Below are 16,441 nucleotides of genomic sequence, written 5' to 3'. Positions count from 1 at the left end.
GGAATTAAGAACGAGTCACAAAATTTTCCCAGAAAACGTTCCATATGTCTACACTGGGGGCGGCCATCGGCGACGGGGCATGAGAGCATGTCGTCGCCCAGCTCTATGCAGTGAGCAGCTGCGGGAGCCGGCAGTTCACCTCCGAGCATTAGGGGAAATGCGCCCATATAAATTCGCCAGTCCCCATAAGGAGGCATCGTTACTGACACCGTACAAGGGATCCACTCAGAGAGCAAAAATAGTCTTGTCGTACAGTGTGTATAGAAACGAGTCTATATCCGTGCTTTGAATTACCTCAGAAAGAGGTGTCTAGCCCTGCAGAGTATAAAGCTAACCTTGGAGAAACTAAGAAACCAAGAATTGTAGACTGTTCTCCTTAATATAACATGGGGTTGGCTGTGAGGGGGAAGGCATGCTAGGGCGAGATTTCCATCACACAAACGTGCCTTGACATGTTCTGTGAGAAAGTGAGTTTGGTCTCCAAAGGATAAGAGAGAACCCAAAACTCAGTTCCGGTCAACCACACATTTCTGAATACACTATCCATGGCAAATTTACCAAGTTATTAAAATTGGTTGACATCTGTTTTCTGCCTGGTCGGAATACCTTCTAATGTGAGGAATTCCATAGTATCACCTACTTATCTGAAAACAGAGATCTTTTTTTTAATTTTTTTTTGGTTGTCCCAACATGATTCCTTTCCCACTTTTGAAAATACAACCATAGAATGCTATGATTGATCCATCATTTTATGAAAAATCATCCCCAAATGTAGAGGCTTAAAACAACTCACGTATGTTGTCTAGCTGTTTCTTTGGTCTGGAATCTTGGCACAGCCTAGATGGGTCTTCTGACTGTAATCATCCGAAGGCTCGGCCAGAGAAGCACCGATTTCCCAGGGCACGTGGTCACTGGTAGAATTCATTTCTTCAAACTTTGTTGGACCGAGGGCCTTGGTTTCTTTGTCAGTGGTGGTTAGAGGTTTCCTTTGGTTCCTTCCTTCATGGGCTCCTCAAACTTATCCACCTGCATCATCAAAGTTTTCAAGTCAAGAACGCAACAGAAGTAGCATACTACCAAGATGGACGTCACATGTTTATGACCTAATCACAGATGTGATAGCTTATCACTCTGCAGGATTCTATGCATCAGAAATAAATCCTTGGGTCTCCTGCACACACACAAGGGGAGGGAGTCACAAAAAAGCATGAGGAGTCAGGAGGTGGGGATCCTTGGGAGCCATTTGCAAATAGGACCATCTGCTAGACCTGCCTCTCAAGGATGAAGAGGGCATTCCAAGATACTCAATGCACAGTACTTAGCACAATGCTGGGTAGGTTAATAGTCTATCAAGCAATACTGTAGGCTGGTCTTGTAGCCTCTGCATTTTTAAAAATTTTTATTTTATTTATCTCAGTGTTTCAGGCCAGGTTGTAAACAACGTTTCAAGAGAATAATTGGGGGAATTATTTCCAATGCTTCGTTCGTCCTCTCAAATGATCAAATACTCACCATGACAATCAGATTTGCTTACACCTATCTACAAATTTTTGGCCTTGATAGGATAAAAGAAATAAAGTAAAGTGAAAAAAAAAGTTCTTTGTTTTCCTCACAAGAATGATAAATCCCCATTACACTGTGTATACTTAGAGATAAAAGCCAATAATGGAATTCTGACAGGCGTACCTACCATATAGCCGTTTACTGAAAGTATTTTTAGAGTCATTATTAGATTTTTAATAAGACTTCTGATTATTTTTTAAAAATGATCACAGCAGAGAACATTGAAGTGTTTAGTGAGGCAAACAAGTCTACAACATAAAGAAAACCACTGTTTACATTTTTAGTTGCTTTACTGAGCTACAATTCACATACCAAATGATTCACCCAGATAAAGTGTATTTTTGCCAGTTTTTAGAGTGTTCACAGAGTTAGCCGTTATCATCATGATCAATTTTAGTCAATTTACATTTTAACATACAACCCTTGGATTGGCGTCTATGCATCAGCATGTTTTTATGACCCGAATTTGCACTTCGTGTATTGTGAATGTTTCCCATATCCAAAAATAGTCCTCAGGCTGATGCTTTATAACAGGTACACAACCACTTAAGAAAACAAAACAAAAATTTCTCCCCTTGATGCTTTTTGATGGTTTGCTTTTTGGCAGGCGCTTTGCTGAGTGATGGATTATGTCTTTCAGCATCCCTGATAAGCTGATGAGATACTATGATTTATAGGCAACTGGGGATCAGAGAGACGGTTATGATTCTTGGCCACAGGTGTTGATGCAGTAACCAGGAGGTGAGTGGTATTGTTGGGTGGTCGAACTCCACCTCCTCCACGTGAGATACGATCATTTGGTTAGCCGAGCCCCTGGTGTCGAAAACTTAGTTTCAAATTTTGAGACATGATACATTGTATTCATTGTCTAATGGTGCATAAAAAGGGACTGAAAATTTAGCAACTTAAAATAAGCAATAATGTATCTCAAATTCTGTGGGTCAGGAATCTAGATGTAGCATCTCTGGGTCCCCTGACTTAGGAATTTCTACAAGGTTACAGTTGAGTGGCAGCTGGGGCTGTGATCTTATCTGAAGATTGGACTGTGGAAAGACCCATTTCCAAGCAGGGATTAGGTCCTCACTGGCTGTTGACCAGAGGTGGCATTTCATTTACATGTGATTTTTCTCCATAGGACAGCTCCAAGGATTACAGCTGGCTTCCTCAGAGCAAGAGGAGGATGATGCCCAGATGGCGTGCTGGTCCCGGAAGTGATGCCTGTTATTTTGCTGTATTGTGCTAATTGGAAATAGTTGATTCAGCCCACACTGAAGGGAGGGACAAGAGGGTATGATTATCATGAGGCACGGACCATTGGAGCCATCTTAGATGTTGCCTACCAAAATGGTTAAAGCATATTGGTAAATAAACACTTATGTGCACATGTGATTGTTTGAAAATAGAAGCAGCCAGATAGCCCGTGTGTATGATTAATAAATATTGGCAAAATGACTGTACAGGGCATATAGGTTGTCTATCCATTTGATCCCTTTTGTAAACGTCACCCATATTATCATTTCAGCACCCATCTCTTACATACAGAGCTCACAGATCCAGATAGACCATGAACTCACTCCTGCTGCTGCTGGGCTGTATCTCAGCTTGGATCCATCAGTGTATGGGGGGCATGTGACACAAATGGTCCAATAAGAGCTAATATTGGGACTCTAGCTTATCATAGTTCAGCAGGAGAACATCCTCTTTCTTATGGACACAGTGGTGTTTGATGTGATGGCTGGAATGCTGCAGCCATTTTGTCACCATAAAGGGCAACCACCTGAATATGAAGCCAACCTTCAAAGAAAGCCAAAAGCCAAAGTAATCGTTACAAAAAAGGAACAGGAGTTTTCAGTTAAGCCAGCTCTGAAAACTGCCCTGCCCCTGAAGGTAAGTTATAAACACAATATACATCATTATTTGGAAAGTCCTAAATTTATCTTGCCAAAGAATCATGTCCAAAGAGTTGGTGTGCCACAATTCACACATCTAAAATGTTGGGTGTGCTGAGCCAATGACAAAGATGGGAAAAAGGAGAACTCTACCCAGGTCTGGGAACTTGGTTGGCATTAACAGGGAGTTTTGAAATACTAGTTCAATCCCTACCAGTTATTTCTAGGGACTCAGACTCTGTGTCCATCATGGCTTAGAGCAGCTGGAAGGAAAAATTCAGGATGTTGAAGTGAATTAGCTACTCCCTGAAGTTCTCAGGGCTATAAGCAAGAGATAAAGCTATCCATTATGCTGTTGAAATGAATTAAAAATATCCTGAAAAAGTCAAATTTTCTATCTACCCCTAGCTACAATTTATGCAAGAATCATCCTTATCTCCTCTCTTCTGCATACACTCTTCAACCAAGGTCAGAACATATCCAGAATCTGACCAGTTCCCATCACCTTCTCCACCCAAGGCCCGTCCAAGCCTCCAGCCTATCTTACCTAGATGACTGCAGTCACCTCCCTAACAGATGTCCCTATACTGAGCTGATACCCTACAGTTTACAGTCAACTCAGCAGCCCGTTGAATTCTTTTAAAATATAGACTCAGATTCTCTTCTTGAACTTCTTGAATTGCTTCCCATTTCACTCAAGTAGCAGTTACAGTTCTTACAAGGGCATAGAAAGCCCTACTTCTCATGGGATCCTGATACATTTCGGGTCTGATCTGTAGCTGCTTATTTTGTTCATTCTATCACTGCCATACTATCTCCCACACTATTCTATAAGCACATTAGCTTTATGTGCCCACCGTGTGCATCTGTGCTTGGGGTCCTTGTATCAGCATGCCATTTCCCAGATATCTGCATGATTCTCTTGGGGGACCTGCCTAACATATTGTGCCTTCCCAGGTTTGTTCAGAGGGTTATTTGGGATATACATGAGTAAAGTTCTTTTAGTGACATCCATAAATCTTGATGAGTCCATGCTATGGTCATATGACTATGAAGATTTCTCCTGAAGATGGGAACACAGAGTACTAACATGCTGCAATGGAATTTTACAGTATGTTCATCCCAAATGTGAAGAAATTTTCAGACACGCAAAATCTCCATGGACTCATTTTGTATCAGAGCCCCACTAGCATTATGAAGTGAGTGGGGAATTTTCTTTCTATGATCTGTTGTATAGGTACCTTAGAACTGGATGCCTTCTAGGGGCCTTTTCATATGTTCACATGAGAAATCGCTTTTCCTTCAGACTCCATGTTTGCAATCAGAAATGTCACATTCTGCAAATCGTTAACAATTAACAATGATCATTGATTTCCCATTCAAAAAGTTCCAGGCAGGAGGTTGTCAAGTGATAGAAATTTTAAACACAAAATTTCAATCTTAACTAGCTGGGAAGTGATTTTTTAATTTTGTAATTTAATCTTTGCAGAAAAATGTCATTAAGTAAATAAGACACATTTCTTGTGCACCACTTTACAGAAGATGAAGGGCACAGGATATTAGAGTATCTGGCATTGGACAACAAAGAAGTGATAATCTCCTCCTGGTTCTAAAAACACTTGACTAGTTCCTACATCAATCAGACCACGAGAAAAATTACTGTCTTTGGAAACCCATGTTGCATTTCCTCAAATGAGAAGACTATAGTACCAAGCAAATGATCACTTTTGAACGTTTTCTTAAAACCTAGCAATGTCTTCTGACCTTTGTGAATTTGACAGACCATACAGTCTTCTAGCTAAACGACGTTTTCCACCTAACTCTTTATTTCCATGCATGCTCTCTTTCCTTGGTCCTTCTTGAACGGAACGGGAGGAAAACCAGTCATTTAATGAACAGATCATTAAAATAGGCATCTGTTGTTTTTGGATGCCCGTGTTGACCATCCCAGGTAACAGGGAAACAAAAGATTAATTTGCCTTTGAGATTCAGCATGGCCTCCCACATAGTGACTGCCACCTTCACCGTCATAATACACTGAGCCGGTCATCCCACAAGAGGAGGCATTGCGTGATATTAAAATCACAGGGATCTCATTCCCCAGCTCAACCGGGGAGACTCAAGTCTCTAAAAGAGATCAGAGGAATCGATGCAGTTGTAGAATTTGGTACGTTGTCAACCTGTGCTTTTCGGTTTAATGAAAAGTTATATTTTCTCTATTGTCCTTTGGCTCAAATGCTATTGGTATGCCATCGTGAGGACATTTTGCTCCTACTTAATTTCCACTGTAATAATAGACTTGGTCTCCTCTGAGACACCCTGCTCTGGATGGTAGAGGATATTGGCTAGATAAATATACCACGTTCCACGAGATTCAGAAAGTGGATTTTTCTGCCCCATCCTGTCTTCTTCTAGACAGTTCAAAACAAAACAAAACAAAACAAAACAAAACCAGGAACTCATTACGTAATTAGCTGTTAGTATAACATAGTGTTATACAAACAACTGATAATGTGAGGTCACTGACTCCCTAGACTCTAAGATGACATCCATGCCATTTTTAAAAGGGCCCTAATGGACAAAGGGAAAGATGCTCCCTTCCCACAAAACACTGCCATTACCTAGGCTTCAGGCAGAGACTAATACACAACTTGCCTCCTTTGTAGTCACATCCAGATTAAGTAGGCTTGGCTAGCAGTGCTGATACGGATGTCCGGTCAATTCCAAAGGTATTTAAAGCCTCTGTTCCAAATGAGGAACCCGAGTTTACATGCAAAAAGCTGCACTTTCATCCTAGATGTTACAAGAATGGATAGCGCCATCACCAGGCCTAGATCCTTCCCGGGATGAAGCTGTTTAGCATTTTGCAATCCCAAAGGCTTCTTTCTCACGTGGCTCTGGAGTATCAAAGTCATACTTTGCAGTTAGGCTGTATGTTCTGGGAAGTTTATCGAGGATCAGTCAGAGCACCGACACCTGCAATGGCTCAATGATTTTATTTGAAGGAAAATCTTAATGGTGCTGAGACAAACCCGGAGCACAGTCATTGCGGAGAAAAACAACTACTTCCCAAGGAACCGACCCCGGGTGTTAAAACTGATGCTCCCTGGTCAACCAGAGAATGTGGGTTTTTAAGTAATTAGTTAATGAGAGAAGGTCCCTTCATTATTTCTTTTTTTTTTTTTTTTAATTTCCAGGGACTCCTTTAGAAATAATTTCAGTGTGGGAATGAACCAGATTGATTTCTGTTCCCCTTCAAATGAGAATGGTTCTGTATCCTAATATCCTACTATTTTCCAGACATCGATTCAAATGTCACCTCATTTACAAAGATGCCTGTAATTTTTCCCACCTGGAAGAAACCCTTTTCCTCTAAAATCCTGTGTCTTACTATTTCTCCTAAATCAGTGCTTCATCATTTACCTCCAATTATATTTATATTGCGCATTTGCTTTTTCACGGGAAGTATACAGTTGCATTCCTGTTTTCACTCCAAAGCTCCTAAGATAGAGTCCTGCACAGAACACACGCAAAGTCAAACAGCTGCTGAATGAGTTAATCATTTGCCTCAATGGGTCCCCAAATATAATCTTGGATCAGCCAGTAATGATCACTAACTTTCTCAAACAGTATCAGGCCACATAAATAATGGAACATGTCTACATGACCAAGGGTTTCTGCTATCATTATGCAGGATGTCTCCCTCCCATGATGAAACTTGACACTTTGGATGAACTCTGCAGAAACTCAAACACTAGCAAACCACTGCATGTCCATTTCTACCCCCACACCCCAATTTAGCTATATCTCTACAGACTCTCCTTGATGCGCAATGTCATTGCATTAATCCATTCACAAGGCTTGCCACCCTGTTCTATTTTGCAAAAATACTCATGAAATATAGGCTGCTTCCACGCACAAGGCATTAATCCAAGTAGAAGTAGAAGAGAACTAATTATCCGTAAGACTGAAACCATAAACAAACAGCTAATGAACTTGCTAATTGTTTTTCTGTTCTTTGGACCTTTCTAAGGTGTCCGGTTGTTAGAGATACTGTAATGAAGGGAAAACAAAGGACAGCTAAGTCCCAATATTTCTTTTACCTTTTCCTGTTTTCTTACTTTTTTTTTTTTTAATTAAATATACAGATCAACAGAGTGCAAGAAAGACCAAAAATAACTAGAACATGAGCTCCCTCGGTGAAATAAGTATTTGTGGTTCTTCAAGGTGAGGCAGAGTAGATCTTCATGTATCCAAACAGTTGTAGAACATCAGGCAGCAAGATAACAATCATGACTCAGTCCTTGAGGGATGGGGGAGGGGGGTCCTGGGGACTCCCCAGGCCAGTAGGCTGCAGAGAGATGGAATCTACCAGCTACAATAAAATGGGTGTTGGTACAATGGGTAAATGCATACAGCTCTCTGTCAGTGCACACAGAGGAGCACACACTGATGACAGGCAAGAAAGGGACATTTAAGGCATGACTGCAGGGGGAACAGGACCATCAGGAAGACGTAGGGGAACAGGGGGTCTGCTATTGGCAGATACATGGCTGTCCAAGGGAACAGCATTTATGAAGCCATGAGTAGAGTTCACTCTACTTGGAAACATGGTGTTTTGGGGAAGGAGAAAGATGAGGCAGAATGGGGTTATGATTATCACAGGAGCACAGGGATGGGGTGCACGGGATGGATAGATGGACTCTGAAGGCCTTCAGTACCCCCAAATGAATTGTACTGGGATGTTGATTATGAACTATAGGCACTTGAAACACAGCAAATGCAGGGAAAGGCTTTCTCTGAATTTCCCCCATCTGCCTCAAGATACATCCTCCAAAAGAAACTCAACTCATCAGGGCCCTTCCCCATGAGGGTCATCATTGGAAAGGACTGAGTCTTGTCACAGGAGAGGAGACTGGACATCAACCGCACATCCAGACTCTGTCACAAACTGTCACACCTCCATCTGTTTTTCTAAGGACCCAGTCCTCTTTCCTAAAATCATTTACTCCCCACACAGGTCCACATCCATTCTACTTTCCTTATAAAGATGGCGGATAAGCTCTCAAATCTCACTGATGCATAGGGAATTCACCTATGCATCTGAAGTCTCAGAGCACACAATATTCAGCATTATTCTACATGTATGCCTTCTCTCTTGTTAATCTGCCTGTCCGTATTTGTTTTGTGTGAAGACTCAGCTATGGAACCAAGGAGGATACAGAAAAGTCTTTCTTCCCTTCCAACACCAAACCGACGTATCTGAGAGCATCACCTTATACTCATGAGAAAGCAAAATGGAAATACATCTGCTCGGAAGGCGCCACGTAAAGTCAAAGGCATCACCATATGGGATCTTTCAAGGGAGCTAATAGGACATTCGGTTCAAGAGTTCCTACTGAGCTAACACTCAGGCTGAGTGAGTGTGCACTCTGTCTGGTGGCTTCCCTATCAATCAGGTAGGACATGAGGTCAAAACAACCAGTCAGAATAGCAATGAACCTTCCTGATGTGTCCTCTAAGACTGTGCATACCCAAGTCACGACCCAAGCCAGCAGATCTTGGCAGATCTAGGCTTCAGGCTTCCCTGAGGCTTGTCCTTGCAAGAGGAAAGCCAGCAAAGGCCAGAGAGAATGACCAACCCTTGGATAAGAGCTTGGCATGTGCTAGGGATTTTTTGTTGGAGTCAGGCTAAGCCAGGTAATAATGTGGTAACAAGTATCCCCTTATATCTTTAGTGGCTTTATATGTACATGGGTTGTTCTCTGCTTTGAAAGTACACTGAAGATCAAGTAGCTCTGCAATAGTGACTCAATGTTGCCATCTTATGGGGGAAACCTTCATGGCTGCCTGAGTCAACGTAGTTGGAAGGAGAGCCATCGCAGAAGTTCACTTCTGTTCTCAAGGGCCTTGCTCTGATCCCAACACAGGTAACTTTTTTCCCACAGCTCATTAGAGAGAACTAGTTCCACGAGCACTCCCAACTACAAGGGAGGCTGAGAAATGTGGGAAACCCAGAGTTAATGGGCACTGTGCCCCCTCGCCACCCTGCTCGATGCACTGAACATATTTCAACCCATGTCAATGCTCCTCGGATAGGACCTATTACTTTGGTTTAACAGATGAGGACAGAGAAATTGAAGGATGGACCCAAGGTAACAGGACAACTAAAAGGCAGAGCCATGATTGTATTTATGACTTAAAGGTATCCTTTGGCTACAATTAGGAAAATGGATTCAGGAGAAGAACAAGCAGCAAGTTAATTAGGAGACTATGATTAAAATCTGGGAAAGGAGACCATGAAAGACCAAAGAAAGGGTACCCTATTACTCAGGAATAGATTCAAGGGGCAGAAAACTCCCTTCAGACTGGTCCAAATAAAGACAATTTTATTAAGCATCCAGATGTGGGACTAGCTTGAAAGTGCACCCAATAAAGTTATCAAGCATCCAATGTATTTTTTTCTCTTTACACTGCTATTTGTACATTAAGCTGGTAGAAAAATCACTCACCATTTCCAGCCTTACAGACTCACAGCATGCCCTCAAGGACAAGAAAGAGAAAAGCCCCAGAAAATATTTCCTACGGTCCTATTGACTACGACCTGACTATATTCCATTCCTAATTCAATCAGTTTCGAGCATGAAGATAGGAAGATGGTACTTCCCGGTGCAAGCAAATGAGGGTCCATATCAGGGACAGGGGTAAGGGCTAGTTTTCAACTTCACTGGCTGAAAGTGCAAGACTGCTCTATCCACTGGCTGGAGGTCTCAGCTCTCACATCATCCCATCATGCCTCTTGCTTAGCATGGGGTGTCTGATAAAACCTTTAGTGAACTGTTGATCTAAATTAAGCCCCACACCCAACTTACCTTTCCTCACCCAGTTTAATTTTAACCACACTTAGCATACCTAAAAGAGCCTTGTTTCTTGATTTGTTTGCTCCTCTATTGCTAGAACTTTTTTGCACACACACACGAATATAAAATCCATAGATGTGGAGACCCCAACTATTTCCTTAATAGCACCTGGAGTGAGGTCTACAATCTAAGAGGCATGCATTGAAGTGTTTGCTTTGGCCTAGACCATATTTAACAACCTGTGCGTGCCTATGATGCATTTACCTAAATAAATATGTAAAACAGGACTGATAAATAGGGGTGCCTGGGGGGCTCCGTTGTTAAGCATCTGTGTTCAGCTCAGGTCATGATCCCAGGGTCTTGGAATCGAGCCCCGTATTGGGATCCCTGCTCCATGGGAAGCCTGCTTCTCCTTCTCCCACTCCCCCTGCTTGTGTTTCCTCTCTCGCTGCCTCTCTCTCTGTCAAATAAATAAAGAAAAATCTTAAAAAAAAAAAAAAGCTGATAAATGAATCAAATGTTATGGAGGCGCCACTGATTCATAAAGTGGTGTTTGATGCCCCTTTGTTCTTATTAAGCAGGCTCTCCATTCAAAGCATTCTTGTACTGAAGCTACATTTATTAAGAAGTACTTTGATCTAAGTGGCAATAGTGACCCTGAATTAAATTGCATTTCACGATCGGCTTCTTAAAAATGGGGCACAGCCCTCATTAAAATAAGACTTTCTAGTAATAGGGTGTTCTTGGAACCTCCATCAGTGACAGAAATCCAAGATGGCCTCATACCACAGAGATCGGAGCGTTGAAGGGGCAAAACCCACCATTCTACTTCTTGGGTGTGCAATTATGGGGGCCATCCGGAATGAAAGCTGCTAAAGCAATTTCCTATGTGGTGAAAATTAATTACTATTTTTAAAAAAGCACATTTTTATCTACAGCGTGGTCTCTTTCCAGGACTGCCATTCTCTAGCCGCTGGAAGTAGAATAGTCCTGGTGTGATAGTCTGATTTCTGCAGAGCGGTAGGTCAGCCGGTCCAATCTCACACACAATGGAGAGCATCCGCATGGAGGTAGTTCAATAACTAATTTAACCTCGAGCCTAATTCCTTTAATGATGTATCAATCACAGCCCCTTAAAATGCCCGTGTCAAAGCAAAACACACAGCATTGGCTTGGATTTAATTAATTTATAGAGCATTCATTTTTACCTTGATGAACACCCATGTAGGTGGCCTGAATACTTAAATACATAAATTCCAGGTTAATTTTCCCTGTCAATGAAAAAACAAGGGGGGGGAGGTGGTGGGGGAGTAGGAGGAGGTGCCTTTTCAGCCGGTACCCCAAAGTGAGCTGATTACCTACCAAAGAACTCCGATCACCCATGAAATCAGCCTGAGATCAGAATTATACACGTCTGGATCTCTACAGGGGCAGAAGACGTCAGTGGGCAGGTAAAGCAGAGTGGGAAGGCGGACTGATATCAGAAGATAAACAAAAGGGGGAGGGAGCCACCAGAGGCGACCAGTTGGAAAGTAATACCCCAATACGAGCGAGAGTGCCCTGCGTCTGGGGACCAGCATTAACTTGGAGACTGGTTGAAAAAGCGAGCCAAGTGAATTTCAAGGATCCACACACTAAAATGTGTGATATCCTCTTGTAACGGTGGTGGGCATAGGAAAGGATGGGGGAAAAAAAAAGAGGAGGAAAAATATAAGTGGCTATTCCTAAGAAGCTATATTCGTCCTTGGAAAGAGAAGGGGATTCCTACTCAGATCTGCTTGGTTTTGAAAGGGTATTCCCGTTTCTTGCCATTATGGTACCCCCCCAGAGCTAAGTAATGAAAAGCAATATAATTATCAAATGGAATTATAATGGAAACCAATTTAATTCTCAAAGGGTATGTTGGTAGAAAGAGTTGGGTTCTGATCCTAGATGTGTTGGTTGAGTGGTTCTGGGCAACAGTCCTCAACTTCATGGACCGAAGGGTTTTCTCTTATTTACTTATATCTTTGGACTCCTCCCTGCAACCTTTTAAATTGAACTGTATTTGATGTGCAAATGTGAGGTGTATAACATGTTAAATTTTTATACTGCAGAACAATGGCCAGGGTAGCAATAATTAGCACCTCCATCACGTTACATTATCAGTGACCTCTTTGGTCAGAACGGTCTCCCGAGATTAAAATTCAACTCTCATTAACCAGATGTTCTCAAAAGCTGCTGTTGTTTTCTGGGAGTTAGGCCATAGTTCTCCGTCGGCAACCAAGACAATTAAGATGGACTGCTTTGGTTTTTATTTAATAAAGACAGACATTGTCAAAATGATGTCAGGGATCCCACAGAGAGACAGAAGAGCAGGTAGACCTCAACGTGAGGGAGCAAAGGAGGTCTGTAAACAGGTCAAAACTTGGGGATTTTTAAAACCAATGTTATCTCTGTTGGATGAACACATAGTATTTGGAGCTTTGAAACGAGGAGAAGCTTAGAGAACATGAATTTATGCACGTTTAATTTGTATCCATTTTTCTTTTAAGATGAAGGAGGGGGGCAAAGGGAAGGATTCAGTTTCATGCCTGACTGAACATATGATTTTATGGTCCCTAATTCTGCAATGGAGGAAGAAGTGGGTGGGGGGAATCAAATAGTTTCTTTCCATCAAAGTGAAGAACAAGGTATGTCTGGGAAGGTCTGCACAGGTGGAAAGGAGCTTGAGCAAATCTCTATTCATCCTCTAGATTCTCGCTCATGATATTTAGGTAGGCAAGGTTAGGGTTTGTGTTTAGTCCATACATCTCTGGCATCTCTACAAACATTTACACAAGCAAATGTCATCACTAAATGCATAGAATTCATTTTTTTTTAATTGAAGTATCATATTCTTAAAGATACAATTTATGTGAAAATAGATGTGGAATTAAGCTGGAAATAAAACTGATATTCAAGAAGATGGAACTTCAAAAAAGGTCCTCAAATTAAAAAAGAAAAGTCTTTAAGAAGGTTGGAGCTATTACTTTTTTGTTAGGAACAATTTTGCTGTTGGGGTTATCATCGACTCCCTTCTATGAAAGATGAAGGACTTTCTACAAATACCTTCCTGGCACTCTGTGTCTCCTTGACTTTCCACTTTGTTTAGTCCTATTGTCATTTTGGGAAGGGAGAGTTTGGTCACTAGTCAGCTCAGTCAAGTTTCCAAAACTCCGTCCACCATTTTCTCTTGGAACTATCTTGGAGTGGAATCCTCGCACAGCAGCCCTCCTTCTGATCAAGACTTCTCCACTTCAGAATTATGGTCCCACTCCTTAAATGGCTTCATCCAAGAGTTGATGGCACTCAAGGAGCTACAGTTGCTGCGGGATGTCCTTACCATCCAAGGACAGTCTCCAAGAACGTATTCTTTCAAACTTTCGTCATCTTTCTGTCACATTCTGAAACTGAACGTCCTATGAAAGCATCAAAAGTGTTGAAAGCTTCCTTTCTCTGTGTTCTTTTGCATGGGTTTCTCTCCCTGAATAACTCTGTAATTATCTCTTGATTTTTCCCATTTGGTAACATGAGTAGGCTAGGTTTTGAGGAGATTCATGGTGTAACAGCTTTTCCTAGAACCAAGTTTTGAGCACTACATTCCATTGTTGCTTAATCTCAAGAAATGTCTCTTCTGTCACATCTTTGAATAAATTTTCCTTCCATTCTGCTCTCCAGGAACACTGACGATGTAAATATTTTATCCTTGTCTCTTATTGCCAACATTTTTCTCATTCTCAACATGTTTGTCCTTTTGTTTTATTTTGGATGATTTCCCTAAACCTATTCCTGGTGCTTCTGGCACTATTTTAGTCTTTTGGAGGCTATTTTATGGCCCTCCAAACCTTTCGAATTCTTACTTTTGTCTTTCCTTTCTTTCCACTAGCTTTCCCAACCTAATTTCCATATTCCTCTGTTGTTTTGTAATATCTGGAGACATTTTATTTCTTTTAACTCCTTTTGAGAAATCCTGTATTAAAAGTTATTTGTGGACTATGAAGAATTAGCTGAGACTGCTGTTTCCTTTCTGAAGTGTATCATATTTTCTTTTTGCTGATGTTTCTCATTCCAACTTGCCTGCTTTCTTTGCAAATAAGGCAACAGTGTTCTGTTGGTTCTCTTCTGATTTTTGCTTATCTTAGAGGAGACCATTGGCAATAGGCAATGACTGAAATGCAACCGATCTGTCTGCAGCTTTGACTCACTTTTTTATTAAACTGCATCTTGGGGTGCCTGGTTGGCTGAGTTGGTTGAACTTCCCACTCTTGATTTTGCCTGAGGTCATCTCAGGGTTGTGAAATCGAGCCCCACTTCTGTCCCTGTGCTGAGTGTGGAGTCTGCTCAGGATTCTCTCTCCCCCCTCCCTCTTCCCTTCCCCTCTGTGCTCACATGGATTCATGCTCTCTCTCAAAAATGAACAAATAAACACGCCCGGTCTTGCCCAGTCACTCTTTGCCCTGGAGAACAAGTCTCTTAGATTCAAGAGTTCAGGGAGTTGGTAGAAATTATAGCAAAACCCCTATCCCATAGCTTCTCTGTGCCTATGGTCAGAATCGTGAGATGACTGCATTCCTAACGTTGTTGAATTTGCTTGATCTCAGGCAGCTTCATGGAGATAGGAACCTAAATCATGGATAACACAGTGCAAGGGGACAGCTTAAACAAAAGTTCCAATGCTTTTCTCCTTTTAATTCCCATTGCCATGATGGTATCCTAAGCCAGCCCTAAGCATCTCGCCCTTATGGGGAAGTGGAGGGACAATTACAATCAGATTTCACCCTTGAAAATAGGATCTGGAAGCAAGCAATATTATCTTGATAGGCTTTCTTAAGAGAAAGGACTGACATATGCCAGATTGCATTTCTTTCTAACTACTGGATATGTCTTTTCAGACCTGACACTGTTTATTGTGAAGGGGGACAGACAGGCTGTCCATATGTCCCCGTTCATGGGGAGACTTCAGGTATCAGGAAGCCAGTTGGTGCTAGGGTGTGGTCACCATTTCTTGCCTTCATTGAACATTACATTTACTTCCTTTTACTCTTTAAGGGACTGAAGTAAAGAATGTCTTAATTGTATTTAACAAGAATTCTGGGTATTTATTTACATTATTCACCTTATAAGATGTTCTGTGAAGCCTTGACTTTTTGCCTCTGGGGATCATCTTTAAGTGATTCAAATATTTATAATAGAAATATTCACAAAGGCCCAACAGAAGCAGCGACTGTCCTGAGTAGCTATCAATGAATGAAGGAGCCTGGTCACACTACCTTTTAGAACCTACCATCTTCATTTGAACAGCATCTTCTCGGCAAATGCCAATATCCCTTGTTTCCAGCAGAATTCACTTTATAAGCCCATTTGGCATTCCGGGCACAAAATCTCTTTCTTCATTTGAAACAGAATTGATTCCTCCTTGAAGTTAAATAAGCAAATCTGTATTTGAGAGACGCCCGCTACATTCAATGTCCTCATCTCTTCTTCAGTACAATTCAGACTCATTTCCAAGTAACTGTCCTTTCTCATTTCACATCTGACGTGTAAAATGTCCAAATCACTTCCTTACATACTTTATTCCATCGAACGGGGTACATTTCTATTTCTCCCTTGTTTTTTTATGAATATTTAGAATGTATGTTAGTGTTAAGTATGCTTGGCATATTATACAGAGCTCAAAGGGCGTCAAATACTCAATAAGTGGCTGGACGTTATATAGTTTGAGGGGAGGGGGGCTTCACGTCCAATTTGAAAGGAGAGAGTCACCTTCCAAGCCCAAGCTTTCCTATTTAAGGTCCTAACAACCAACACTATTGGTCTAGAATAAAGTAATTAAGATTGATTTGAGTTACCTCACAGTCATGTAAGCACCAATGATTTTTGTTAGAAAATTAAGCAATTAAGGTGACTATTAATCATTATGAAAATACAAATGCATCCTTCCAAGAAGAGTTCTAAATATTTCATCCGTGTGCCTAATAATTTAAACTAGAGTCTTGTCTCCTCATAAATGGTGCTTAAATAATGCAGATAAAAATGCATCACATTGTTTGGGAAACTAAATAAATGTTGAGTTTGAGTTTTTAAAATAAGAGAAAATATCCAACCTAA

At 41.3% G+C, this 16,441-nt stretch overlaps 1 long non-coding RNA gene across 2 annotated transcripts in view; it reads right to left on the bottom strand.

The window, feature by feature from the left end:
- Positions 1-807: 807 nt before the first annotated feature.
- The window catches only part of LOC309856904, a 320,721-nt gene continuing 305,087 nt past the window's right edge, over positions 808-16,441 (bottom strand). For both annotated transcript variants that reach the window (XR_014307407.1, XR_014307408.1), the window contains exon 4: positions 808-1,026. This is a non-coding gene — a long non-coding RNA (uncharacterized lncRNA). The remainder of the gene's footprint in view (positions 1,027-16,441) is intronic.

This window comes from Mustela nivalis, assembly GCF_964662115.1.
Source record: "Mustela nivalis genome assembly, chromosome: Y".
NCBI classification, from domain to species: domain Eukaryota; kingdom Metazoa; phylum Chordata; class Mammalia; order Carnivora; family Mustelidae; genus Mustela; species Mustela nivalis.
This window is presented reverse-complemented; position numbering and strand designations above follow the sequence as displayed.